Source organism: Dipodomys merriami, unplaced genomic scaffold (assembly GCF_024711535.1).
Source record: "Dipodomys merriami isolate MVZ:Mamm:240054 unplaced genomic scaffold, mDipMer1.0.p SCAF_1956, whole genome shotgun sequence".
Taxonomy (NCBI): domain Eukaryota; kingdom Metazoa; phylum Chordata; class Mammalia; order Rodentia; family Heteromyidae; genus Dipodomys; species Dipodomys merriami.
Genome location: NW_027203333.1, coordinates 46596 through 72716, shown reverse-complemented (window position 1 = coordinate 72716; position 26121 = coordinate 46596). Strand labels below are relative to the sequence as shown.

The 26121-nt window shown below is 33.3% G+C and overlaps 1 long non-coding RNA gene across 1 annotated transcript in view; it reads right to left on the bottom strand.

The window, feature by feature from the left end:
* Positions 1–466: 466 nt before the first annotated feature.
* The window catches only part of LOC138831429 (uncharacterized), a 51368-nt gene continuing 25713 nt past the window's right edge, over positions 467–26121 (bottom strand). Inside the window, exon 3 of the long non-coding RNA XR_011373290.1 lies at positions 467–538. This is a non-coding gene — a long non-coding RNA (uncharacterized lncRNA). The remainder of the gene's footprint in view (positions 539–26121) is intronic.

The following is a 26121-nucleotide window of genomic DNA, read 5'->3' as shown; positions in this document are numbered from 1 at the left end:
TAAGGTATAGCTGCACCAGGGAAGATGGGTAAATCAGGGGTGGTTATAAAAAAAAAAGCACTGGTCTGAAGCCTCAAAATAAGGACCCCATTCTGTGTGGACCAAACAGTCTCTAACATGAGGTTCTTTTTAAATTAACAAGCACGATTTTAGATTTTTGCAGAATGAGATGATGCATAGTTACAGACGAAGTCTGATATGTCAGGTAATGCAGTCTGCTCTTTCACATGTTACCCAATAGCCATGTTTCAACACATATGACTACAATGAGATTGTCCAAATTATACTGTGACTTTTACCTCTCATGAATCAAAATTCTAATAATGTCTGTCTTCCAGATGTTTTCACAACATTTCTCATGATCTTTTCTACTATGTTGTCTTCATTATTGATGCTCATACTACTTTTTTGTTGTTGTCTTTTGTGTATATGCCATTTTTAGTTCTTGAACACAATGTTTATTGGTCTCCCTTGTATTTTTTGCTCATGGCTGATGACACGCTATTCCTTGAGCCACATCTTCACCTTCTGCCTCCTGCTGGATAATTGGAGAAAACTTTTCACATTTTTGTCTGTTTGGACTGATATTGAGCTAAAATATTCAGGTGTTAGCTTCCTGAGTTTCTATGATTCTACACAAGAACAACTAAAACCAAGCTTTGCTATACTATTATTTTAATTATGTCTTAGAAGAAAGTGAAGTCTATTTGTATTAAGTGTGCAATTTTCAAATACAAGTTTGAATCTACTTGATATAATGTAACTGTTATCAATTTTAACAGTTAAATCAATGAATGCTACATATTCCCAAAGAAATATAATTGAAAAAATGCATAATTATTTTCTTTAAACAAGTAAAGGAACTATGAATTTCTTTCACTTTACAATTCATGTTTTATTTAACTTTAATTAGCAAACTTCCATGACTAAAAGTAAATATATTAATTTTATACTACAAGAAGCAAAGTGATTATACTTAAGAATAGATATTTCATCACAGTCAGAAGATAAGTTTTTGAGCATTCTCCCCATAAAGAAAAGTTACATGCAGAAATTAATGGATATGATGTGGCTTGATCATTAAACAACATATAAATGAATGGGAATATCACTCCATATTTCATAAATGTGTAAAAAATAATTCTGTTGCTAGGCTCCAATGGCTCATCCTTGTAACGCTATTTACTAAGGAGGCTGAGAGGTGAGAATCATGGTTCAAAGTTAGCCTAGGCAGGAAAGACCATAAGACCCTTATCTCCAATGACCCACCAGAAAACTGGCTATGGCTCAAGTGGTAGATCACTAGTCTTGAGCTGAAGACCTTACCGACATCGTCCAGGTCAGGATTTCAATCTCCATGACTGACAAAAATTAAAAATAAAGTTACAAATAAACTAATATTTTGGTATAAATGTTAAAATATGTATTATAAAAAAATCTTTAAATTCTCACTAGATATACTAGTTTATATAAACGTAGAGAAGTGAACTCTGGTTTTAAATGTCATTGAATCAATTGTGTAAATCACACATTTCTCACTCAATTCATATTTGTATGTTTATATACTTATATGCCATAAGGATATTTAACTGATATGTGATAGGCAGTGTGTTTTTAGGAATCTCCCTTGGCTTTCTAACATTAAACCTTCTACCGTAAAATAAATAGTCTCTCCAACCTTGTAAGAGGTTTCATCTCAATGAAGCAGAAAAATATAAACCATAATCATTTTTTGGAAGACCTGTAACATTTTACATGCATTTCACTTAGTTTAAGAACCAAAACATTCAAGTCATCTTAACTGTACAAGTAATAACACAATGTCTTCTGAGCTTTTCAGTCTCTTAAGAGATGAAAACCTTTAATTATATATCTATTTTTTTCTGCCTAACATCCTATTCCTTAGGAAGATCTTTTGTGTAACCTTGTGTTCCTGATTAGAAGACAGGAACAAAGGCAATAATGAAAATAGCTAAGGAAAATATTTGAAACAATTATAAAACAATCGCCTACACTCCTGTATTCACTGGTTTCAATGAGAATATACGTTAAAGTATCACGTTTTTGTTATCATTTAAAGAGGAATAAATGAACTTCAATTAACAGTGAAGAAGGAAAAAGAAAACTGAAGACAGCTAGACTTTGAACAATCCAACATAAGTAAAATGGATTTATCTTTTTTTTCTATGTAGTTGCCAAAATAATAGAGAGCAGCACCCAAAGGCAAGAAAACAACTAAGCCAAAGCAGTAAACGTTTGTCTATAAAATATGGTGAGGGTCTGACTCTTTCAAAGTCAGGCTTGCAAAGAGGAAAAGTGTATTTGCTTTAATGTGAACGATAAAAAATATAAAAATCCTTTATTGAAAATTTACATATCTAGACTAGGACTTCTTGTGTTGGAGAAGAGGAAAGATATGAAAAAGTTCAAGATTGTTTGACTATTCCCCAAGATCATTCTACCTTATCAGCTATAGCAATGCAAGTAGCCTTGGTTACTCTTAGTATCATGCTTGTTTACATTTAGAAGCATTATTTGTTGCTGGGTTATAAGCTGCAAACCCTTGAGTATTAATGTAGTCATTTCCTAAGAGATGAAAGTAGCTAAAATGTCAAAGACTTAGTATAGGGCAAACTATTTTCTAGCTATATCACAATCTGTAGGTGTAGTTTTTTTTTTTTTACCATTGTTCCATGGGACCCATTTTTGTTAACTTCTTTTTCAACATCTGGTGATCCTATAACATCCTATACCATCCTGGGATTGCTTATCTTTACTGGATTCTCTAATTTCTGTTGGAAAGTTAAGAAGGAGAAAAGATTGAGTTACTGTTTCGGTTTTACCTTAATTTTATTACCTTAGAAACTGTAAATCAAAATAACATAAATTATCTTTATAATAACAGGAGACAGATTTCATTTCTATATTCTTAACCTAACCTTCTACATAACTTTGGTACTTAGTGATCCCCAAATATGAAAATGAAGATAGGGAGCTTCTTGTTTAAATATTATTTAGGAATTCAAGACTTCATTAATTCCAAGCCCTTAGTAGTATGTACATCATACATGTGTAAAAAGCTGGTGGCAACTTTTTCTTATTCTCAGAAACTAGGATTCGTGGTATCCTTGTAGTTGCATCAAGAAAAGGCTTGGTTGATATAGCTTACTACACCAAATCTGCTGTAAAATATTTTTACAAGATAAATGTATTGAATAATCCGTATTTACCATTTACATTTCTAAAGGACAGAAATCTAAAATAAGTCTCACTAGATTAAAATAGAGCCTCCTACAGAGCTAAAATATTTTTCAGGTGAATCTAGTGGAAAAGGCATTTACTTCCTGTTCTGATTTCCAGAAACTTCAGTATGTTTGTTCTTGTCTTTTCCTTAATCTTCTAATGTAGCATCTTTACATCTTTCTGATGATTCTTACCTAATGATGTCCCGTTCGAACTACAGCTGGGACTTTTGAGTATTTTTGCCCATCTGATAATTATTCAAATTAGTGTTCCTTGGGTAATGAAAGGTGATTATTTTACAAACATATATAAAATATAAATCTACATTTGATTGATTAGATATTTCGGGACTATAGGTATTTTGGGAAGGTATTTTACTGCCTACCACAATGAGTGTGTAAGCATTCTTTCTACCTGTTACCCTTTCATTAATTTTGAACAACATATTTCTTCAATAAAATATAACTAGAAAAAATTTGGTTCCTGAAAGCATTTAATCCTGATTAAAAATTGTCATTTACTAGAAATCTTAAATATCAGACAGCAGCTGCTGAAGCAGTTCTGGCACTTTCACTTTTTGTATATTCTGCTTACAATCTTCTCTTTTCAAGAGCATTTGATTATTATTTTGGAATTATGGTTAATAGTTATTTGACTGCTATTTTTAAAGAATGCACCACCAATATTAGTTCTCATCTTTTAACTTGTTTATGTATAATATATTTCTGAAAGAAACACAGCTATTTGAATTACATGAACTGCTTATTGAAGTGTGGAGAGGAAAAGAAGAAAAAAGACGTCCCTGTGTTTCATGTTGAAAATTTACCTAAAAGCTATTTTCTTAACATCATATATTTTTCATTTTGTTTGGATTCTGATAAAATTTAGCCTCTCAACTCACACAATGTTAATGCAGTCTTATTTCATGCCTACTAAAAGCAAACATCAAATTACTACATATTTTAAATTTTTTAATTGTCAAAATTATTATTTATTAAAAAAGAATATTTTTTAAAAATTAGCCAAGGAATATTGTTTATTAGATGTTTAGAGTAGTGTTCAGTCTCTATTGTTGAAGCCAGAAAGGGAAAAACCATGCTTTTCTTCTTCCTTGAGCCACTCTGATTTATTTCATCTATTTCTGAAAGAATAAAATTCTGGCTTTGAAGCCTTTTGCTTGATATCCACAATGTGTTATTCTTTCTTTATTAATAGGAGAATTTGGAGAAAGGCTGAGAATTCTCACTAGAAAAAGGAGAAGAGGAAAAGAGAAGCGAGAAATCTAGGTATTTCTTTCTCATCTCAATCAGAAGTTCTTGATAATGATTGTGGATGTTAGATACAGTACTCTAGAGTGATTAAACACATTTATAGAAAGAGTTAACCCCACGTGATCACATAGAGAATGATTATTTATTTAAAAAATGTAATAGCATCAAACAGGAAGTGTTATCTATTTGTTTAGTGCTTGTTTAGTATTTGTTAAATTCTGATGTGCTGTATTCATACAAGAATGGTAAGAAACTAACATATTAATATCACATACTAATATTCGCTTAATTCTTGCTGTGTTTGAGTTTTGCTTCAATTTTACATGCCATATTCTTCCAGTATATAAGTTGAAAAAAGTTTCCCTCTAGAAATATGCTATTTTTATCGGTAAGGGTAAAGAAGTTAGCTCTTAGACACAGACAACGGGATAGAAATCTTCCTCTAGAAATAGCCTTTGACCACTTCTGGTTCATTTTTGTAAGCCGAAGTAAGTCACATGACCCATCTTGACATTGCAGAGTAGAGGTAAATCTCACCTACAGTAAGCTGATACAGGACAGACTAATATGCCAAGATATGCAATACTTGAGATAAAGAGGAAAAAGAAGAGAACTATAATACAATCAGTCATACTTGCCATCACATATCTCTGCAGGAAGGAAACTATTATGTACTTTTGTTTCTAAAACTACTGAGATCTTCAAATCATGTCTTTTATGCTTCCATGTTACTGGAATTAGAGAACATCTTAATACTCTGAGAGCATAAAATCTCAAAGAAAGCTGCACTAATTATTTCAATGATACATTTTGTTCTGCTAGGACATGAAACGATTTTATAGACAATACTTTATACTGGTAACTTCTTTTTCCAGAACTGTATTTTGTTAATATATGTGACTATCCACCAGAATAAATGTCTTCATTTTCTGCATTTTGTGCAGACAGTATATTAAAGTAGATGTGGAGTTCGTCAGTAGCACTTTGTAAAAGTGCAAAAAATGTGGACTAAGAGCCAATATACATATTTTTCCAACTTCACCTTCTACATTCTCCTTCTTCCTTCCCAGGAAATACACCCAATCAATAAAAAGGTTTAGATTTTTGGCTCTTGAACTTAAAAGTGTAAGTATAATGTTGTGTATGTCAGGGATGAATTTTTGTTTTTTTATATAATAATGTAACATGCAACATCCCTATGAGTCCTGCAGGTCTTAACACTGTACTTCTTTAGGGTTATAGGAATGTTAGCCTTACTGGACTTAGTATTGTTTTCCACTTCCTTTTCTACCACCTAGCCTAAATTATAATACATAGTAATGGAATGAAAAAGTAATGCCATATTAAGAAAGTCATTTAGGGCTCTGGGAATGTGGCTTCATGGTACAGTGATTGCTTAGAATGCAAGAAATCCTGGGTTCAATTCCTCAGTACCACATAAACAGAAAAGGAAGTGGTGCTGTGCCTCAAGTGGTAGAGTGCAAGCCTTAAGCAAAAAAGAAAAGAAAAGAAAAGAAACATCTCAGGAAGTGTTCCCTGGACCTGAGTTCAAGCCCCAGGACTGGCAAAAAATCTTTAGCTAGTAAATGCCAAATAAAGAACCTATATTTGAATATATAATTGCTGTTTCCAATAATGACTTAATCATAGTTCTTAATTCATGTACTTTACCTATATTAGAAGGCTGTGTTGAGAAAAAAAAACATTTTGTTAGTAAGTCACGGCAATTAATGTCCGGAATGTGCTTAGATATCAAGTGAAGATTAATCCTGGAAATTCAAAGATTCCAAGATTTTGAGTGGTCACTGCTAATCACAATGAGAAGGGTCGTCTAAGTGAGAATTGGAAATCTTTTTGGTCAGCATGGCCCCAAAAAGGCACCAGCTAATTAATAGTTGTGATAGAAGTGAAGGAATAAATCCAGATGGATGAAATAAATGAGAATTGTTAGTTTTTTTTAAAAAAAAAAGAGATAGCCGAGCAAGAACAGCACCATGCACGTGGTATTCAGACAAGTAGTAGGTGAATTCTTCGTTCCAGCTGGCACCAGGCCATCTTGGTCCTCCACGTGGTGGGGAAAGGCCTGGGAAAGATTGCTGGGAGATCTGGGAAAGAGAAACAGCTGGGAAAGAGAGAGCTAGGAAAGAGAAAAGAGCTAGAAAAGAGAGAAAAGAGCTAGAAAAGAGAGTATCTGGGAAAGAGGTGGGAAAGGGAGAGCTAGGAAAAAGAGAAGAGAGCTGGGAAAGAGAAGAGAAGGAAAGAGCTGAGAAAGATCTAGAAAAGAGCAGAGAGAGGGCATCTGGGCCTGGGGTAGGCCTTATTTAGGGTATGGTTGCAGAAAGGTGTGGCCACATCAAATTCAGATTGACCTCAGCGGATGCAGATGTGACCTCTTCCAGGTTTCCTAGATGCCTAGTTAACACAGGTACTGGGTGGAGACTTTGCTGAGAGGAGGGTAGAGTCTGCTAGCCATCCAGGAGCAGACCTCACAATAATAATAACTAAATTATACCAGAAATTCTTCTAGGGAACCATATTTGATTATTGAAGAACTAGCTATGAACCAAGCTTACTCCTCATTACCTTTAGCATTCTATATCACTTAGGCTAGTTCTTAATCTCTGTGTGATAAATTGAATGCCATTCTTTGTTATTCTTTCCTATCTGATTTCCATTGCTTTCTAAAAATCTCAGTCTTTCTATATTTCTCTACTAACAATTATTTATACTAAGTCCACCGCCACAGACATCAGAAGATGCTAAAGTAAGAGTCCAATAGCTCATGAGTCTTTAATGTAACAACATGGAAAAGGAGGACATATTTATTGCTACCTCAAATTTTCTGAAAAGCTGAAATGTCATCATTTGATTCAAATTTCCATTATTTGTCTACAGTGTCATTAAGTGCACATAAATACAAATATGAGCCGGGTGCTCGTGGCTCACAGCTGTCATCTTGGCTACTCAAGAGGTTGAGACCAGAGGATTGTGGTTCAAAGCTTGCATGGTCAGGAAGGTACATGGGACGCTTATCTTCAATTAGCCATCAGAAATCAGGAAGTGGTGCTGTATCTAAACTGGTAGAGCACTCAATTTGAGCTCAAGAGCTGAGGAACAATGCCCAGGATCAGAGTTCAAGCCCCACAACCAACAAAATAGTCAAATATACTTTAAGCTTTCCCAAAAGGAACTACGAAGTGAATAGAAATCTTCCCAAGCAGAAAATTTTTTCCAATATGATTCAGTACACCTACTTTTGCTGAATTATTTAAGTTATGGCTTCTTTGCTGGATGTATTCTCTTCTTTTAAAAATGGTCAAATATTACCTTTATAATAATCTTAATCTAATATTTCTTGGTTCCAAAGAGAAGTCCATACAGTTGATGTCACTTAGCTTTCTTACTATCTCAGTTCAAAGCCAACCCAGGCAGGAGAATCTGTCAAATGCTTATCTCTAATTAAACACCAAAAAATCTGGAAGTGGACTTTTGGCTCAAGCAGTAGTGTACTAGCTTTGGGGGCAGGTGGGCAGGAAAGACAATTGTTCAGGGACAGGGTCCAGGCTCTGAGTTCAAGCCCCAGAAGCAGCACAAAGTAAAGAAACAAAAAAAGCAAACAAAGAACCCCACATATTTCTTTGGAACCATCCTTAAAGCACTGGTTTGAAAAGATGCTCCTTTTGCTGATCATACTCACTGTATCCTGCTTTATGGAATCCTTATGGATATGGCGAACTCAGGACCAGAAGAAAGGAATGATATCTGACTTTTACAACAAGAGAATCATCTCAGGACTTAAACATCCATGCATAAGTCATTTTAAAACCTCCGTGTCTTTGTTTCTTGGCAGTAGAACATTGTACAGCAATGTTATTTCCATTTTTTCTATGCTGGCCTTCAAATGGCATATTGTTTCCTTTTGTAATACTCTCAACTAGAAGTCTACAGAAAGTTTTATGAATAAAGAGCAAACTCGAAAAAGTCAGGGACAGAGTTTCCTTCAAGCCTTGGATTATTTTCTTGTACAGTAAAAGGACAACACAAATTAACTTGAAATTTGTCATTTCTCTATGTTCAATTTCTCTCCTGGATTCAGTTTCTACTTCCTGTAAAAGTTCCTTCCAATTACTTCAGTAACAATCTACGGTGCTTCTCCAGGCAAAGTGAATGTTTTCTGGCTTCATTGAAATAGCACAAAGACATCTTTGGGCATGAGGTAACACGTGTTTCAGAGACAACTTAGTAACAAGAAAATATGGAATTTACATGGCTTATAAAACATTATCCATGTACATATGGCCATGTAATAATATGTTAAGTGAAATGAGCCCCAAAATAGGGACACAACTTGTGTTTTTTTTCTTTTTTAATATTGTTTTTAATGTATCTAACATATATTATGTGGCTTTTTTTGTTTCTCTTCTATTTTCTTCCTCCATGATATAACCCATTTCCACTGTTTGATGTTGGTGACCTTGCACATACGTTTTTCTAATGTAGGGAGGGGAAGGGAAATAAAATAGTGAAACAAGGATACAGTATGACCTGTTGTAACAATGAGACGAACAAAACACTACGTTGAAAACGAACTTTACAACTTGGGGATAGGAGGGGAAAGTTGGGGTGGTGGGGAGAAAAGGCATGGCAGGGGGCTGGGAAGGTGGCCCAGTGGTAGAGTGCTTGCCTTGCATGCATGAGGCCCTGGGTTCGATTCCTCAGCACCACATAAGCAAAAAGCCAGAAGTGGCACTGTGGCTCAAGTGGTAGAGCGCTAGCCTTGACCTTAAGAGCTGAGGGACAGCGCCCAGGCCCAGAGTTCAGGCACCACAACCGGACCCCCCCCCAAAAAAAAAAGAAAAAAAAAAGAAAAGGCATGGCAGGGGAAAGACAAAAGTGGAGGTAACAATGCTCGTTAGATAATGTAGTCATTAACTTACTTATGTAACTCTAACCCTTCTGTCCACCATTTTCACAATAAAAAACATGAAAAAGTAAAACATTATCCTGGAGTACATTAAGTTCAAATTTCCTAAGTGCTCTGTAAATTAAGACCTATTTTAAGTGGGAAGAAGGTTCTCAGAAACATTTTTTGTCAGTGTGTTGTGCATTATTATCCAAGTGTACATAAGTTAACAGAAGGAGAAAAAATAGGAATAGGAGAAAGAGAAGTTCTGTATTTAAGTATAATGGTTCAATACTCTATAGAAGACTCTGAAAATAAGACAACTTTCAAATAATAAAGCCAACGCCAGTATGTAGATCTATGGGAGTGACATAGACAAAGCATTACTACTAAGTGGAACACGAAGGATGAGACCAGTCTCCTTCTTCTACTAGCTCTAAATCATGATAGCTAATCATTCAAATTTGTGAAAAATAGAATGAAAGAATAATTTTGGTTCTAAGCAATTCAGATATAAGACCATGGACTTAACTGGAAAAAAGGCCATGTCAAGAGCAGGAATTATACTAGCAATGAACTAGTGGCTAAGATTACATTTCTTTTTCTTTTTCTTTTCTTTCTTTCTTTCTTTCTTGTTTTTTGATGGTAGTGGGGCCTGAATTCCGGGCCTGGGCACTGTCCCTCTATTCTTCAGCTCAAAACTTTTTCTCTACCTTTGAACCCCACACCACTTCCAGTTTTCTGGTGGTTAATTAGAGATAAATGCCTCAGAAACTTTCCTACTCATGCTGGATTTGAACTGCAATCCTCAGATCTCAGCCTCCTAATTACCTAGGATTACAGTTATGAACCACTTGAACCCTGCTTAGGATCACATTTCTATCAGTGTATACTCAGCATATGTAATGTGTAGGTTCATCTATCTTTATATGAACTCGATTTAAAAATATGGGAAACAGCTTAGATTTTACACTCACAAAAATGGTTGCAGTTCAAAAGTTGATACCCCTGGAGAAATAAAACTTAAGAATGTAAAGGAGTCTGGGAAGTTCAGTTTGCAACAAGCTTGGGCAAAACACTATAATTAACCAGCCAAAAGATGCATTAGAATAATGTCTCAAGTGATGGAATGCTAGTTATGAGCAAGATTGCTGAAGAAGAGCTTGAGGTTTTTTTTTTTTTTTTTGGGGGGGGGGTTCCCGTAGTGGGTCCTGAACTCTGGGCCTGGGCGCTGTCCCTCAGCTCTTCAGCTCAAGGCTAGCGCTCTACCACTTGAGCCACAGCGCCACTTCCAGCTTTTTTTTTTGCTTATGTGGTGCTGAGGAATTGAACCCAGGGCCTCATGCATGCAAGGCAAGCACTCTATCACTGAGCCACCTTCCCAGCCAGAGGTTGAGGTTTTTGCATACATATATACATACAAATGCGCACATACACACAGATGCACTTATATGTTCAAACACACGTATGGAACAACTCTCAGATTCTGTAGAAAAGTTAGAAAATATGTCCTGAATAAAAAGAAAATCAAGTGATAATTTTTAATATTTGAAAGTCCTCAAGTGAAATTTCCCCAAAAAGCTTGAGAATATTACATAGGTGGGAACGGAGATAGTAAGAAAGTTAAGTCATCATTAATAAAGGGATTGGATCCAGAGTGGAATGAATCAGAGACCCCTTCAGTGCACCTGAAAATATTCATATCCTGTGCCAAATGTTAGAACATCTTTGAAAATAGTACATAAACAGCCTCAGCCATCATTCTAGTGGAAAATATTATTGGAGAAGTTCAGAATTGCTAGTCTGTATCTAGATTAAATAAATCAAAAAACTATGGTAGGACAATGTGATATAAGCCAGGAATTCTAGCACTCAGACTAAGACAGGTGATTAGAGAGTGGAATGACATAGTGATACTTTCAGTGGAATAGGTAGTATAATTTTGTCTCAATAAAACAAACCAAGAAAGGAATAAAAAATAAGCCAGAAAGGAATAGACAGTTGGAAGTATGGGCTAATTTTGTCAATATGTTTTGAGAAGTCAAGTTTCCTATTGAAATGCAACTCATATATAATCCTCAGTTGTGTTTAAATGTCGTCTTCATTACAGAACATTACTAGATGCAAAAGACCTCATGATTCCCAACCAAGAATTTGAAAAAGCAACCATCATTCTGTTAGATTCCAAAGAAATGATGAAGGATTTCAAAAGCTTAAGTCTAGAGAAATAGGAAAGTTCATTTAAAGTAGGACTTTGTAGACCTGGCTAAATAATAATTTAGATTTAAAATAAATATTTTTGTTTGTAATTTAATATTCTATAGGTTACTATAAAATTGTTTTTAAGTAGAAGATTTAATTTACAAATTCACAAATGATTCTGGCATTCTATTTGCCTAAAATATTCTTTCATGTAAGCTATAATTAGAACTTAGTTAACAGTTAATTTCAACAGTTCATAAGTAACATGATAATGTGAATAATCTAGATAAAGTTGACAACAAATTGATGCTATTAATTTATAAATTTACCAAAAGAGCAACTTTTTGAGACTTTGGTGTAACATGGTATGAAGAGAGTAATTGTGTGACATCTTAACTTCTAGGCCTGGGCACTGTCCCTGAGCCTGTTTTTGCTCATGGTTACTGCTCTACCACTTGAACCTCAGTGCCACTTGTGTCAGGCTTTTCGTGAGCAGTTTATTGGAGGTAAGAATCTAAGGAACCGTCCTCCCAGAGTCTTCAGATCTTAATATTCAGACATTCAGATCTCCTGAATATCTATGATAGATAAAATATATAACTGTAAATAATATTTGCAAGTGTTCTGATCTCAAGGATAACACTGGGTGGAAAATGATGCAGCAAGTTTAGTGTAGTGTTCTTTCAAGAATACGAAGGGCATCACATTAGCAGAAATGTAGTATTTTTTTACAATAGTTATATGCTTGTCATGTTGTGAATTTAAGGAATTTTAAGGTGCACATTACAAGTTGGAAATTTTGGGGCTAGGATGACTTTATGGCATAAAAACTTGGGATTGATGGTTATAGAAATGATGGCTTACTTTGATGGACAAATTTTTACTCTTGAGGAATTAATATAGATACTTCATAGTTTTACCTTCTACCAGACTGTGGCTATTTTTTCTGTTGAATTTAAATATGTAAGGCTCCATTGAAAACTGCACTTATTGCAGAATTAAATAAAATGCAAACAGGTACTGTTTTGAATGTCTCTAGTGTGGCATGTTCAGAATTTGAAAATGAGTAGTTAGTAGTCATAGGAATGTTGAAAAACATATATACTCTGTCCTCTTAACAATTATTCCGTTTTAAAAGTTAGGAGTTTCAACAGAATTGAACTTTTTTTGTTTTAGTATGAGACAATACTAAAACAATCTTTTTTTCAAAATACTGAAAATATTGTATAGTTTGATAATATTCAAGTTGATGACCCTCTGATAAAGGGGTAATTAATTCAAATTAGCAGCCAAAAATGTTCATTTCTTTAAAAGGTAATACACATAGAATAATATTTACTATACCAATAGAGTAATATTATATTTTATACAGCTAATTTTTAATTTAATTATATCGTCAAGGTGATATATAGAAGGGGTTGCAGTAATTATAAGGTAGTGAATACATAACATGTGTAACTTTTTACCCCCTCCCTCATTTTTCTCACAGTTTTCCTTCAGCCCAATACCCCTCATAGTTGTAATGTAAATTTCCAACATGTTCTTTTGTGAGTATTGCTATTGCATTGGTTTGCCCTTTGTTCTTAGTCTTGCCATTTCGTTGTTCCTCTTCCCTTGCCAAATTAAGATAAATGTATATACAATACACAGGATATTGAAATCAAATATAACAGGGATAAACCAAAGGAAAAACACAAAAGAAAAAAGAAATCACATAGTACATTAAAAACAACCACAAACAGAAAATTCTGTTCCCATATCCAGGATTCCATTTTTCTCATCATCATCTTATATGGTCATACATATATAGTTATTGAGCAATTCTGCTCAACTGCTATTACTATCCTAGACATTTCCTACTTATTAAAAATGAGCAAACCACGGAATCTGTTTCTTTGTGTCTTGGTTATTTTACTTCGTGGGATTTTTCCAAGACTTTCCAGCTCCGTATGAATTTGAAGTATAGAATTCCACCGAGCATACATAAATCCATTTTGTAAATTCTTTCATCTACTGAGTGGCATATTGGTTCAAAACATGACTGCATGTAAGTATCACTTAGGGTCATTCAAAAATGAGAGATGCCACTTCCCCAGACATTCTAAAAGCATGATTTCTAAGTAAGATAGGATTTTATGGTGGTACGATTTTTGAGAAATCTGGATGAGTCTTATGTATATCTTGCACTGAATTAGGCAGGAAGCTATCCAATATCATAGAGGATAAAATGGTAGTGTCAAAAATATTTCCCTTGAGAAAGATATAGGAGGCTGCCAGAAGTATAAAGTAGTTCAGATAATTTTGAAGAATTTAGAAATGCAAGCTTAAGTATGTCTCTTTAAATAATAATTATGTAAGTAGAAGGACAAAAGAAGGGGACAGGAAGAAAATAACTGACAGCAGATCATTGTCCCAAGATAGAGTAAAAAAGACATAGTCTATAACTATCAAAGAGAGACCAGTAGAATACATGCCATTTAATTTAGGTACATGCAAAATAATTACTTGGCTTTTTCCTACTTTAATGCTCCAAAACAATTGAAAACTTATAAGAAAAGTTATGTGATTGCCATTGCTTCAACCTGAATACTAACTGTGATGAGCCCTTTTTTTTCTCACTTTGCAGGTGGAAAATATCCCTAGTTGATGATGATGTGGCTTAGTAGAGTCAGAGTTATGGGCTTGTTCTTGTACATTTATCCCAGAAGAGGTTAAAGCAGTTGCCCCCCCCAAGATATCCTAGTACATTGTCTGAATCTGTACTTTGAACACACCCTCACACCTGAGCACATTATTTGAAAATATACTTCAGCATGTGGCACATTCTACCTTGTGCCCTTGTCTTCTTTGCACATTCCTTTTGAGTTCATCGTTGTTCTATTACCATTTCATCTGTAAAAACTGCTAAGAAAATTGTTCAACTACCACTTCTTCTTTGACATGCCCAGTCTATGTATGAAGGTATATTGTCCATATTAAGCAGTAGGGTAGTGCTCACTCTCTGAAGAGAAAAGTTCCATAATATGACCCTGTGTCCACATTAGAGTGTGTAGAATTTAAAGCATTTTAAGACAAACTGTGATATTAGAATTGAAAGGCTCCTTATGGACATTATCTGGGAGCTCATTAGTTTTCCCAAGAGAAACATAAATATCCGAAAATCTGGATTAATATTTTTAATGTTACCACTGTGCATGCATCCATATTAAAGATTTGCACAAATAAATAAACAAAAAAAAACTAAACCATAACAGGTAGATTGACTATGTGTTTATACCAAATTATGGAATAGATTTTGGATGTATTGCAAATTCCTAACCAGAATGAATTAACTTCCTCTCTCCCCACCACTACACACAAATATTTAAGAGTGTGAACAGAATTATTTCAAGTAACATACTGTAAATATTACTGCAATATCATGTGTATATCTAAAATTCCCTTGAAAGTAATAGATTCTACATTCTATTGAAATATTAGTTATTTTATTCTACGAAACATTTGGAACAATAGACTGTATATCTTTGAAATGAAAAAGGTCAAAAAATAGTAGCATAAAAGTTTTAGAGGAAGTCTGTCTTCAGCAATATATACATATATATATATATATTATATGAAGAAAGACATACAGTTTAGAGATTATTTGTCATCAGAAATATATACATATATATGAATTTATGTGTAGAACGATGTACATTATAGTGAAACAAAAATCTTAAAACATAATTAAAATTAAAAAAATACATCAACCAAGTGCCAGTGACTCACGCCTGTAATTTGAGCTATTCTGCTTAATGAGATCTTAGAATTGTGTTCGAAACTAGCCCAGACAGGAAAATACTTTTTAGGGGGCTGGGAAGGTGACTTAGTGGTAGAGCGCTTGCCTTGCATGCATGAGGCCCTGGGTTCGATTCCTCAGCACCACATAAGCAAACAGAAAAAAGCTGGAAGTGGCACTGTGTCTCAAGTGGTCGAGATCTAGCCTTGAGCTGAAGAGCTGAGGGACAGTGCCCAGGCCAGAGTTCAGGCCCCATGACTGGACCCTCCTCCCCCTGCAAAAAAGTATTTGTTAGATTCTTATCTCCATTTAACCACTAAAAACAGGAGTTACCTCTGTGCCTCAAGTTGTAAAATGCTGGCTTTGAGCATAAAAAGTCTTAGGGATAATGCCCAGGCCTTGCAAACAACAACAATATATATCACATTAATTTCAAAAAAGCACCTTTTAACTGCTGTGAACATTTCTTAGAAACAAGAATACAAGCCCCTGGAAAATGTTAAGTAAAAACTATAGAATATTAAGTTTATGTTAAAGACATGACTATTTAATTTAAGATATTTAGGTAATGATTAGGAATTAAGAATAATGATAATATATTGGGACTGGTCTTTTATTTTATTTTACTATAGTAATAAAATGATATTTGTAATGATTGTATAAAAATAATCTTGTTTGGTATTTGAGCTATAATAAATAATAAACATTTTTAATTGATTTCCATAGGAAAAAATCATTTTCTTAATGGTATCAATTCTTTTGATTTTTTTTTCTTTTCTTTTTTTCCTTTTTTTTTTCCTTTGACTCGCTTTTTTTTAAATTTTATTTTTTATTGTGAACATACTGTACAGAGGAGTTACAATTACATGGGCAAGATAATGAGTACATTTCTTATCAAGCATTGCAGCTTCCTCCTTTTTTTTACCCCTCACATCCCTTCCCAGGGGATCAATTCTTTTGTAATGTCAAAACAATTAAAAAAATTATTCCAAGGCTGGTTTGCTCTAAGACTATATTTGTTTTCTTGTTCTAGTTTTTATATGTTGGTAGAAATTAACATTCCAAAAATTCAATGGATATTGATATTCAGGAACATCTTCATAGGTACTAATATTGGAGTCGCTTAAGTGGAATTGTTTTATTTAATTTGTTATTTTCACAAATAAATTAAAATGATTATGTATTTTGTTTCTTTTCACTGCTATTGGCTCTTACATTAAGAATAGTTTTTTTTTTCCTAACAAAGTAGAGAATACAATTGGATTGAGGAAGTAACATATGACTTTCATAGAATGCAGATGCATAGATTTGGGTCATCTGTCATTTGCTAAAAGTTTCTTCCAGAAAAGGTTATCAATTACTTATAAGTGATGCATTATTCCTAGATATTACAGTTATCGCATACACTTTTTGATTGAGTTATCTCTGTATAAACTCAAAAAAAACACCGGATCAAAAAAACTCAAAGTACACAGAAATCACATCTTTGTTTTAAACGCTGTAGTTTAACAAGGAATTTTTAGCCAACACTGAAAACATCTTTTTAGGTATTCTGCAATTTGTGTGAAGTGTTTTTAACAATAGTTTTCTTTTTTTGCTGACATGAAATTCACATCAATAAATAATCTCCTTTTATTGTATACATTTTAGTGCTTTGGAAGTAAATTGTACAATAATAGGTTTTCCAAGCCTAATTTTCACAAACTTGCATTTCTTCAAATAGAAATGCTGTAAATTTTAGAACCGACATTAAAATTGATATAAAATTCACTTACAGGAATTTTCCAGCATACATCCTCTATAGTGTGTCTTTTCACATTTGTTTTTGGGGATTATTTCCAGGGTCTCACACATATTATTCAAGTGCACTGTCAATAAACTACATTCCCTGTCCAAACAAGTTTTTTACTTCTCTTTAATACATACATAGAAGTGTAATGGCTGGATAATATACAATTCTCTTTGACCTTTTGAAGACTTGCAATTTGCTTGCTAAAATGATCACAGTATTATACAAATCATTCTCCTATGTAGAGTTTATCATTTTCTCCACAAATGCATTACTATATTTTGTGTCATCTTTTTATATTAGGGTCATACTAGTGAGTTTTCTTTGTCTTTTTTCTTAGAAACTAAAGAAGAACTTATTTCATATGATCCTCCTATTGACTATTAATTTATATATGTTCTTCAAAGAAATATCCTATTCAAGTAAAATTTATATAGAATTAGAAGATATAAAAATACTTAAGATTCAGAAATATTGTAGCATTAACAAATATGTTCCCTGTATCTGTTGGATATGTTTTCACTTCGGTTATAGTATCCTTTGGATTATGAAAAGCTATCACTTGATATTATCCAGTTTATTCTTGTTTTTCTTTAGCCACTAATGATTTCCATGTCAAATTTTTAGAAATCCTTAGTGATGCAATGTCATGAAATTTTACATTTATGATTTATAGGTTTTCACATCTCACATTTAGTTTGATAATCATTTTTATTTTAATTTTTTGTATAAGGATGGAGGTAGGACGGGTTCCTGAGGCTCATATCTGTATCCCTAGTTACTGAGGAGTCTGAGATCTGAAGATCACAGTTTAAAGCCATCCCGGGCATAAACGTCCATGAGAATCTTATATCCAATAAACTTCTAGAAAACCAGATCTGGTTCTGTGACTCAAGCGGTAGGGCACTCACATTGAGCGGAAGAGCACACAGACAGCGCCTAAGCCCAGAGTTCAAGCCCCATGAATGACAAAAATACAAAACAAAACAAAAGAGGTTTGAGGTAGTAGTCTAAGATCATTCTTTAAATCTCGAGAGAAAATAGTGTCAATACACCCATTTAAGATTTTATTTTTATTTCATAAAGTCATAGGATAGTTTTCAATATCTATTGATCATAAAACTAAGAATTTATTTTTGCAAATCTGTTACATTCTTCTATGTATCTGCTCTTATAGTAGAACTATTTTATCTTTACTACTAAACGTGGTAATAAGTTTCAAAACTAGTTTGAAGGCTGAAGCTACACCCATTTTACAAGAATGTTCTGACTGACCTGTATTCCTTGAATTTACATACAAGTTTGTTGAGCAGGTGGACCAATATTCTACACAGATATCTAGATGTTTGTTAGTCACTCATATTTTGTACCTTGGAAAAACACAAGACCCCAGATATTATACATAGAGAAATGTCTTTAGAGAATACTGGAAACAACTAAAATTAATTTAGGAATGAGTTAAGATTTAGATAATGCTGTAGCATAATAAATCTGAATGATAACAACTTGAGCTTTACAACAGAGGAGAGTGAGAGGGGAAAGAATGATGGACCACATAGGAGCTATATGTCATTGCTATTGTGTTTCAAAACACAGAAAGACTTCAGAGAAGAGAAGGAGAAAAGTAAAGTGTCCTGAGTCAAGTTTCTTTTTAATCCATCTAATAGTTTGGACCAAAAGTCAGTGAAAAATGGGAAAAAATAGAAAATAAAGCATTGTATAATCCTGTTACAATGTAAGGAAATTTAGTAGGAATATGATAATTAATTCCCAAAGAAATAAAAGAAAGAATAGCTAAACTATAAAGGGAGAAAGAATGAAGAGAGAAAAAAAGCAAAGTAAAACCTTTATCATAACAAACACAAGAGTTTGGAATATTCTAAATAACAATAAATATTCTAAATAACAATAAAAATTGCTAGCGTGGATAGAATATGGATCACATTTTATCATATATAATTTTGAAAAAACATACTAGGAATGAAAGTTTCAAAGTCATGATTTAAAACAATATTTGGACTATAGGCAGTATAGCCCAGTGGTAAAACATTGGCCTAGCATGTGTGAAGCAATGGTGTGATCTCTCAAACATTACAAAGTACACACAAAGCACACACACACAAAAACCACATAAACACACACATACACACCACATACACACATTTGGAATATTGATATTATCATATTAAATGGAGGAAATTATCACAAATAGGAAAAGTATGTTATATATGAAATCTTAATATTGCTCGTACAATTTAAAAGTTTAGTAGAAATAAAATAATCACAATATACTTGGATTTTATAGATTAAGTAAATTGAAAATTATTAGAAGACATGAGAATCTTTGCAAATAAGTTTCAATAATAAACATTTTTAAATATGTGTCCTTTTATTTTGACAAAAGATTGATGTTACTGGTGTTTTAACTCAAGATTTAGTATATGATAGCGAGGTGCCCTATATAACACTAGCGATGGCTGTATCTCTAATCATTTCATTCTGAATAGTTTTATAATAAGGTCACAGAGTTTCTCAGTATCTCTCGAATTACAAACCCTATTTACACTTTCCACCATAGCGAGGAAATGGATGCCACAAATCACAATGCGGAGATCAAACTTTTTTTTTAATTCAAGTAAAAATATTTCCAAAGAGTGACCAAGTAATGAAGCCTTTCTTAATAAAGTATGTGCTTCTTGAAAATACAGTACGTATTTGTTACCTGGACAAATATGTTTATAACTATAAGAAAATAAATTTATTTAAAATCAATAGCCATATAAGAATTAAGAAAATAATTTAAAATAGTCACATGTTAAATATTATAAAAGCAAAATACATGTGTCTGAATAGTTTACATGTGTAAAAACATTGCAAAAATAAATTAACTAATCGTACAACTCTGAAAAAATGAATTAACCTAAAGAAACAAATCATTTAAGCCCAAAATTTGAAATTTAGAAAATAAAATGAAGTGTACTCTTTAGTTTACTTAAGTGTAAACCCTCTGTATATCGATTTTATAATAAAAGTGCATTAACAAAGAAAGCAAAAGTACCCATGGAACAATAGCAACTGCAAAAGCATCAGTAGTTCTTCTTTTGAGTGTACAAAAAATTGATGGAAGAGATAACAATGTTCCCTCCCTATGAAATGTACTCATTACTTTATTTATGTAACTGTAACCTCTGTGTACACTACCATTGAAATAAAATTAAATTGAAATTAAAAATAAACCAAATGATATACCAATTAAGAATTCTTAGAATCCATTGGTTAAAAACTTTGTAAAAAACTGCCATAAATACCCAAGGAATATACTTTGATGATACTATTTAAATACTTCAACTTCAGCAGAAAAGCAAAAAGTTTAAAAAGAGTTACAAAGTAAAGTAACAAATCAGAATATATTACTATTAATGATAATCATAAGATGAATTTATAGTGGTAGTCAAATATGTAAGAAATGATGCAATTTGCCAATAATTTGCACTTAATAAGTGAGAAAGAATTTTTAAATTATCATAAGATTAATGAAGAAACTGTTCTGTCACGTCATATGATAATCAGATGAAGCTGATATTAGAGCAAAGAAGAGATTTTACTAAGTTTTTGAATGTTCATGTATATACTTACTTTGGTTGTGGGAAATTGTGGATATTTCAACTTGGGGGTATATTTTTCTTGCTAGGCCGGCGTCATATCAGTGGTTAATTTTAGGACAGGGGTTTCCTTTCCACAAGAACATGCACCTGATCTGTCCTTTTAGCTTTCTCATCATCAGTGGCATCTGAGATAAACACCAACTTTTCCAACCTGCTACCTTGACTGGCCTGGATCCACAGGCCTTCCAATCGTAGTAACTAGGTAGTGAAGGATAGTGGAAATGATCCAATGCAGGCAGCTATAGATTGAGAAGTAATTCCACTAAACTTTTGGCCTGGGTTCTGTTCTCAAGCCTCCTAAGTAGTTAAGAGTTCAGATAGGAGCGCCTGGTGCCAAGCAGTAACAGTACTTTTAAAGCAATTAGGCATATATATGACTTAGGCTTGTGATTACCTCAGGAAATGAATAAAAGAGCAGTGAAGCATAGAGGACAGGCAGAATTTTAACTAGGGACTCAGAGGCTGAATAAGCTTAACTAGCTACTCGGGAGTCTGAAATCTCATGACCACTTCAAAGCCAGTCCAATCATGAAAATACAAGTGATTATCTAAAAAACAAAAAACAAAAAAAACACAGAAGTGGCTGAAGTGGTAGACCACTATCCTTGGGCACAGAAGCTGAGGAATAGTTCTCAGGCACTATCAAGCCTCAAGAATGATGAATGCATGCATGAGCACATGCACATGTGTGTTTCCATACTCGTATGCGCATAAACACACACACACACACGAATGAGTATTTTATTGTGAAGTTCTTTATTTTTTTACCTTGCTGTACTTTATTTCCCTGTATTAGGTCACAAATTAACAAAATCAGCTAAGGACCTATTTACATAAAATTCATCATGTTTCTCTAAAATCTACACTCTTTTTGGATGCCTGCTTTTATTTGACCCAAAAGTAAATTATTCAGGAAGTCAATTCATCACTTTCAAGTCTGTAGTATTAGATGATAGCTTAGGTTCTTCCTAGCAATATGATTTTGTGAAATCCTGCATCAAGCAATATATTTCTTTCACTAGAAGGGAAGCCTCTGTCACACAATTAATAATAGGTTTTTATACTCCTGGCATGCATCTGTAGTTATATTATCTTCATATATTTCATGATCTGTGTATGACAAAGACTACCGTGAAAGTAAAAACACCCTTCTCAGCGCTTAACATTTGTATACCATTCATAGATATGAAGGTGTTTAAATGTTACTGAAATTGCTTTGGAATGAATAATGTTCACCCTGACTATCTTGAGAAAGAAGAATTCGTTTCTCAGCACTTTAGGTAAGAATATCAGGGAAAGAAACAAATGGAAAAGTGAGGAACAACTCAACACATTCATTCAAATGAAACAAAACAAGACAAGAAAACACAAATTAATTCAGTACTCAAGAACCTGCAGGAAATGCAAAGTTTTTTTAAAAAATCAGCTATGACAAGCTTATGAAAATCCTGACTACATGGGAGTGCACTGATGTGAGAACAGTGGCTAACGCCGAGACTAGACAGAAAAAAAATTATAAATAATACCATGCACTTGTTATTCTAAATTCCAGGAAGAATAACATAAAGTGGACTGAGGCCAAGATCTTACACATGTAGGAAGCCAGTTTCTATCTGAAAAATTGTCAGGATAATTTAGGGCTGGGCACATGACAAAATGGAAAGAACACCCATTTAGGGGACACAAGACACTGAATTCAAACTGTAATATTAAGGGTATTAAAGAAAAAAGGTATGATTTTAAATAATTGGAATAATTGTAACACTTGAGTATTTTAGTGGAGAAAAATCCATTAGAGAGATAGAATGAACCCACGTTCCGATGCTACTTTAGTGATAGTGCTTAGTGGTACTTCAGACAAAACAGATTTACCTTGCGAATGAGCATGGATGTGCATTTGGGTGATGGAAATACTCTACTTACACAGGTGTAAATTAAATAGATTTTTTTGGGTAGATTGTAGTTATTGAACTAAGAACCTGGGTGATGTCCCTGAGCTTTTTCTCTCAAGGCTACCACTCTATTACTTTGAGCCACAGTTCCAATTCTTATTTTCTGTTGGTTGTTTGGAGATAAGAGGCTTATGGACTTTCCTGCCCAGGATGGCTTTAAACGATGTTCATCAGATCTCAGGCTCCCGAGTAACCAGGATTCCAGGCATGAACCATCGATGTTTTTAATAATTTAGTAAATTGTATAGTTATAGAAGTTATAAATTATCATTGTAACCTGTGTAATATATGTATGTATGTATATATCAATACATATGGATAGAAATAGTTTAACATATTTTTGTATCTACAGTACATATATGAAATCATCCTTCATTATAAAATAAAATGGAAACAAAAGTTAATAAGTAGCAAAACAAAGGGAATTGTTACAAGTTTCTTTTTGTTGAATGAAATATGTATCAGTTTTGAAAAAAAACATCTCTATTTTAACAAAATGGATAATTGCTATTAATTCCAATCCATCTATTTGCCCATATTGTGCATCCTCACACATGAGTGTCAAAATCAAACCAAAATTTTTATCTGTAACTCACCTGTTATAATTTAGGGGATAGATGAAGTAATCAAATAAAGATTAAAATAATAGTAAGTGAGGCTATGAGTTAGAGCTGAAAAAGATTTTAAATATGATAATAGCTAATTAAAATATATATTTCTTACTTTTACTCTGTTGTTATGTCTCTTATTCCCACATTAGGAAAGTACATAGAAAGTTCTCACTAAATTTATGTAAGTATTAAAAATTTATTGAAAGAATATGGGCATAGTGTGGTTTTAGCTTATTGAGACATGTATGGTAGAGTGTATTTTTGAGGACTTGCAATATCTTGTGATAGAGATGAAAGGAAGGATGTGCTTATTCTAGAAAACTGGCTAGAGGATTGCTCCCAGAAAGATAGTGATGAATTCTTCCAAAAGGTTACAGTAAAATCACTTTCACAACCTTGTTCATTACTGCACTATTCACCACAGCCAAGTTATGGAAACAGCCAAGATGCCTTTTGGCAGAGGATGGTTGGAGAAATTGTGTCATATATACACAATTGGATTTTACCTATCCATTATGAGCACTGTTACATTATTTGCAAAGAAAGGGATAGATCTAAAAATATGTTAAGTAAAAGAAGTCAGAGCCAGACACACAAAGGACCCATGTTCTGTCGCCTATTTGGAAGCCAGAATTTTATGCAAGTTAAACAAGAATATTAACCAAAGTTTTCATTTTTCAGAGCAGTATTTAAAAGGTGTAATTTCTTATAAAATTGAACTTTTAATCCAACAAAATGAATACCAGGAAACTATCACTTGGAAGATGTGAGGGGAAGTCAAAGGGAAGAAATAAAGAGAGTTATGGAGTAAGAGTGAAGACATTATATTCAATGCAAATAAAATGAAACTAGAAAAAATTAAAGGGGTGAGGTTTGGAAGGGTAGGGAAAAGTTATATAAAGATCCATTATACTTAAAAACTCATTTATTGAATGGAAATTCCCGTGTACACCTAGTTAAGATAATAAAAATATGATTAAAAACAATGGAGACATTTGATCTTCAACTGTGTTCTCTTAAACCATGAGTCAATAAAATAGTTTCCTCCTCAGAAATTTCCTTTGCTGGTATTTTCCTCAGAGTGACAGAAAACTGATCCATGCAATGAATATCAATACATCACATTGCACATATAAAATCACGGTAAAAATATTAGAATTCATCACATGATAAAATAACAGGTAGAATGTGCCAAATGCTAATTGATTATTGTTCCAAGTACTTTACCTATGGTATATAATTTAATCCTCACAATAATTGCATAAAGTGGAACTCCTTACATTTTTAATTCTCAGATGATGATATTGAAGTCTTCAGAGTTGAAATTACTAGTACAACATTGCACACATGGTAAGTGTGAGCCTGAGGATCATCTCCCACTGTATCAATTAACCTCATTCTATTTTATGACTAAAATACCAGCACTTAGTCTACAAATTCTAGGAAAATTTCCCAGAATTATTGTTTTCACTTTCACAATATTTCACTTTATCTTTGTTAGAAAACAGGGAACTATAATATGAAAACTCAAAGTTCATAATCAATGCATACCTCCCTGGTGAAAGGAGCTGTTAAAGAATAATATTCTTGATTTCTAGCTCAAAATAGTAGAAATCATATTTTATGCCTTCACTCAACACTGCACTGCCTGGGGACCCTATCTCTGTTTAACACTGTCTTATTGAAATAATGACCTCCCAATTCCTGATGGAAACAGACTGCAGGTCTTATGGACCAATCATTTCCATATTGTAGCTCAACGAAGTTGTTTACCATTCGAAGTATTTTGATTACTTTTTATACCCAACATTTTGAGAGAAAGGAACTACTTTAAAATGCTATTAAAGCAAGACTGCTATAAAAATCACCTTTGACCCCCAGATAAATATTTTACCTTTCCTATACTCAAAAATGCACTCTGACCTATCATTAATGTTAGGAATGAGAGGATAAAAAATCATAGACACCAAGATCTAAGTATGAATTAAAGACTCTCCAACTTGTGAATACTATTGGTTTAAAAAGACATGAAGGGCTGGGAAGTTGGCTTAGTGGTAGAGTGTTTGCCTTGCATGCATGAAGCCCTGGGTTCGATTCCTTAGCACCAAACAAGCATAAAGAAAAAAGCTGGAAGTGACGCTGTGGCTCAAGTGGTAGAGTGCTAGACTTGAGCTGAAATGCTGAGGGACAGCGCCCAGAGTTCAAGCTCCACCACTGAACCCCTACCCCCAAAAATGAAGACATCAATACTACCATTTTTTTTCAAAATTTCTTATGATACTGAAGATTCAATTATAAACTATTAACACTTGAAAATAACTCATTTTCATGGGAGTAGAACACAAAACACAAAATTAATCCTAATCATATTAAAAGACATTTATTTTTACTACAAATTCACTCTTATAACTACAAAAATTCTAAAAATAACTGAAGCACAGTGATACAAAAATAATTTAACTGCATCATCTACATTCAAAGGACTGTGCTAATAGAAAACAAAATTATACTAATAATTAAGTTACCCAATTCACTTACATTCTTTTATTCTATTTCTTTTAGTTTCAAAAAAACTGGCTTTCATAAAATGATCCATAAAAAATCCTATATACCCACTTACATTTTCAGATCTTAACAATATTTATTTCAGAAATGTCTTTAGCTGTATAATCAATGAACTAAAATATTACTAAAATATTTAAATGGT